The 4,601-nt window shown below is 46.2% G+C and overlaps 1 pseudogene; it reads left to right on the top strand.

Annotated features, from left to right (window-relative positions):
- The first annotated feature begins 764 nt into the window (after positions 1-764).
- Positions 765-881, top strand: LOC126420143 (5S ribosomal RNA; annotated as a pseudogene).
- The last annotated feature ends 3,720 nt before the right edge of the window (positions 882-4,601 follow it).

Below are 4,601 nucleotides of genomic sequence, written 5' to 3'. Positions count from 1 at the left end.
CACCTCGCGGCACAACTTCCGCCCCCGCGTGCCGCGCCCCCACGCGCCTCACTCTTGCCGCGACGCTCGGCTACAGGTTGCGCCCGCCCGGTCCGCCCATTACGCTGATGGCTCGGAATAACAGGTGGGCAAAGTTTGCGCCGCTGTGTGTCGGGGTAGCGACCATTAGGCCCGGAGCTGGCCGCAATTACCGACAAATAAATGAGTCGCGGGCAGGGCCGCGGTCAAGCGCCGGCCCAAAGGACTCCTCTTGCAGTGCACTGCTGCCCTGCAGCGTCCGCGTTCGACTTGATCGCACCGCCCTGCAGTCCAGTGAAGAGCAAGCCGCCCTCTGCGCTGTGTCTGCACCGCCGCGTACAGCTGCTTCTGGGGAGGACGGTCGTAACGGGGAAAAGTGCCTGGGTGTCGAGGGTTTGTTGTTACACAGCTGACACCGCAAATTAGGAATCATGATCTCGGTTGTTATAATAAACGAAGAAACACAACTATCATTGATCACCTTCGTTAATACGTTTCAACACAAAAACACCAACGACGCAAGACGAAGTAATTATCCAAATGGGACGAAAATGGGGCGAAATCCGTGGACGTTATGTATAGGTACACACAAAAAATGATTACAATTTCAGAAAAGCTGGATAATTTATTCAAGAGAAAGAAATTCACGAAGTGAGCAAGTCAATAAGGCGTTCGTCCAGCTCTGGCCCTTAAGCAAGCATTTATCTAGTTTGGCACTGATTAATAGTGTTGCTGGATGTCCTCCTGGCAACGGCCTTGCCGCAGTGGATACACCGGTTCCCGTGAGATCACCGAAGTTAAGCGCTGTCGGGCGTGGCCGGCACTTGGATGGGTGACCATCCAGCCGCCATGCGCTGTTGCCATTTTTCGGGGTGCACTCAGCCTCATGATGCCAATTGAGGAGCTATTCGACCCAACAGTAGCGGCTTCGGTCAAGAATACCATCATAACGACCTGGAGAGCGGTGTGCTGACCCCACGCCCCTCCTATCCGCATCCTTATCTGAGGATCACACGCCGGTCGGATGGTCCCGGTAGGCCACTCGTGGCCTGAAGACGGAGTGCTTTGGATGTCATCCTAAGGGATATCGTGCAGAATTCCGCCGAATTGGCGCGTTAGATGGTCAAATTCCAAGCCTCTGAAATGTAAGCCCAGGATGGCTCGCTATGAAGGGGAAATAAACGGAGTTCTAACCCCTCCACCGCTTAAATTTTGAATAAAAATCATCAGACATGGTGGCTGTAGTCTTCCGGCATAATAAGCCGCCCTCATTCTGCCAACGGCCTTGTCAAAGAGGGCGGAGGAGTGGACAGAGGTTCGGGATGCTCTCTTGTCCTTGACGCGGGAAACTGCCCATAAAGGCGGATGAATTAGCAATGATCAATGGCATGGGGATCCAGAACGCAATGGAAACCACTGCATTAAAGACCCACAATTTGCATCTACAGTACAAGTGGCCTGTAATTGAAAAATTAGGATGACGATGTCTCCGTTGCCGAAAGATTTCGGAGTATTCGCCCATTTTGGTCTCCGGAAGAGGACTGCCAAGAGGGAGTTGACCAAAAGGAAAAGACTGAACAGCAAACGAAAGGGTAATGTTCGAAGAGTTCGGGCGTGGAATGTCAGAAGTTTGAACATGCCAGGGAGAGAAAATCCGAAGAGGTAAATGTTAAGATTCAACCTAGATATAGTGGACGTCAGTGAAGTGAAATGGAAAGACGACAAGGATTTATTGTAAGATGAGTATACGATAATATCAACGGCAGCACAAAATGATATAACGGGAGAGGATTCATTATGAACAGGAACGTGGGGCAGAGAGTGTGTTACTGCGACTGTTCAGTGATAGGGATGTTCTCATCAGAATCGGCAGCAAACCAACATCGACAACAATAATTTAGCGTACATGACGACGTCGCAAGCAGAAGATGAAGAGACAGAGAAAGTACGTGAGTATATTGGCCAGATAATTCTCTATGTAAAGGGAGATGAAAATCTAATAGTCATAGGGGATTGAAGTGCGGTTGTAGGGGAAGGAGTAGAAGAAAGAATTACGGGAGAATATGGCCGTGGTATTAGGTATGAGAGAGGAGAAAGAGGCAGCCGGTGTGGCCGAGCGGTTCTAGGCGCTTCAGACTGGAACCGCGCCATCGCTACGGTCGCAGGTTCGAATCCTGCCTCGGGCATGGATGTGTGTGATGTCCTTAGGTTAGTTATGTTTAAGTAGTTCTAAGTTCTAGGAGTCTGATGACCTCAGACGTTAAGTCCCATAGTGCTCAGAGCCATTTGAACCATTTGAGGAGAAAGACTAATTGAGTTCTGCAGTAAATTTCAGCTAGCAATACCGCATACTCTGCTCAAGAATCACAAGAGGAGGAGATATACTCGGAAAAGGTCAGGGGATACGGGCAGAATGAAGTTAGAGTACATTATGATCAGGCAAGAATTCTGCAGACATATGCTGGCTTATAATGCGTACCCAGTTGCATATACAGGTTTAGATCATTACGTAGTAATGGTGGTGAGTAGGCTGAAGTTTAGGAGACCAATCAGGAAGACACAATATGCAAAGACGTGAGATACGGAAGTACTAAGGAATGAAGAGATACGCTTGAAGTTCTCTGAGGCTATAGGTATGCGATAATGAATTGCTCAAAAGGAAGTTCAGTTGAAGAGGAATGGACATCCCTAAAAAAGGTAAACACAGAAGTTGAAAAGAAAAACGTAGGTACAAGGAAGATAACTACGGAGAAACCACGGGTAACAGAAAAAATTGATCGACGAAAGAAGTAAGTAAAAAATTATCAGGGGAATTCAGGAACACGGAAATACAAGTTACTTAGGAATGAAATAAATAGGAACTGCAAGGAAGCTATGACGGAATAGCTGCATGAAAAATGTGACGAAATCAAAAAAGAAATGATTGTCGTGAGGACTGACTCAGCATATAGAAAAGTCAAAACAGCCTTCGATGAAACTGAAACATCTCCTTAGAAAAATTATGAATCACTGTGCTGGGAAAACTCGTACGTTATTTGATTTTCAAACAGCTGAGCAAAACTCAACGTACTCAAACATTTCTCTCTTTACTTATTCTGATCAACACTATACTGACACACAATATTTTTATAGCGCAACGCAATCTGACTTTCAATAATCCCTACAAAAGAATGACCCTGACTAACAATAACCTATACCTTTCATGAATCACTTACCTCACAAAAACCTTCGTTACTCGAACTACTGCAGTACAGCGAGCGCCAATACTGCCAGATAAACAAAAGATTCCGAGTACTGAAGGCACTAACTACGGATAGGCATTGTTGCAAATGAAAGATTTTGATAGAGAACAAACAATGTATTTACCTTAATAGTGTTCAAAAGTCATCATATACAGGGTGTTACAAAAAGGTACGGCCAAACTTTCGGGAAACATTCCTCACACACAAATAAAGAAAAGATGTTATGTGGACATGTGTCCGGAAACGCTTAATTTCCATGTTAGAGCTCATTTTAGTTTCGTCAGTATGTACTGTACTTCCACGATTCTGATGATCAAATTGTAAGTTTTCACAATCAACATGTGTGGGCTGACGAGAATTCGCACGCAGTTGTGCAATCACGTCACCAACACAGATTTTCTGTGAACGTTTGGGCAGGCATTGTTGGTGATGTCTTGATTGGGCCCCATGTTCTTCCAACTACGCTCAATGGAGCACGCTATCATGATTTCATACGGGATACTCTACCTGTGCTGCTAGAACATGCGCCTTTACAAGTACGACGCAACATGTGGTTCATGCACGATGGAGCTCCTGCACATTTCAGTCGAAGTGTTCGTACGCTTCTCAACAACAGATTCGGTGACCGATGGATTGGTAGAGGCGGACCAATTCCATGGCCTCCGCGCTCTCCTGACCTCAACCCTCTTGACTTCCATTTATGGGGGCATTTGAAAGCTCTTGTCTACGCAACCCCGGTACCAAATGTAGAGACTCTTCGTGCTCGTATTGTGGATGGCTGTGATACAATACGCCATTCTCCAGGGCTGCATCAGAGCATCAGGGATTCCATGCGATGGAGTGTGGATGCATGTATCCTCGCTAACGGAGGACACTTTGAACATTTCCTGTATCAAAGTGTTTGAAGTTACGCTGGTACGTTCTGTTGCTGTGTGTTTCCATTCCATGATTAATGTGATTTGCAGAGAAGTAATAAAATTTGCTCTAACATGGAAAGTAAGCGTTTCCGGACACAAAAAAAAATGGTTCAAATGGCTCTGAGCACTATGGGACTCAACTGCTGAGGTCATTAGTCCCCTAGAACTTAGAACTAGATAAACCTAACTAACCTAAGCACATCACAAACATCCATGCCCGAGGCAGGATTCGAACCTGCGACCGAAGCGGTCTTGCGGTTCCAGACTGCAGCGCCTTTAACCGCACGGCCACTTCGGCCGGCTTTCCGGACACATGTCCACGTAACATATTTTCTTTCTTTGTTTGTGAGGAATGTTTCCTGAAAGTTTGGCCGTACCTTTTTGTAACACCCTGTATATATCTATCAATTCATGACATCCGTCT

The sequence above is a fragment of the Schistocerca serialis genome, chromosome 9 (genome assembly GCF_023864345.2).
Source record: "Schistocerca serialis cubense isolate TAMUIC-IGC-003099 chromosome 9, iqSchSeri2.2, whole genome shotgun sequence".
In the NCBI taxonomy this organism is placed as follows: domain Eukaryota; kingdom Metazoa; phylum Arthropoda; class Insecta; order Orthoptera; family Acrididae; genus Schistocerca; species Schistocerca serialis.
Note: the sequence above shows the minus strand (reverse complement) of the source record. Positions and strands in the feature narration are given on the sequence as shown.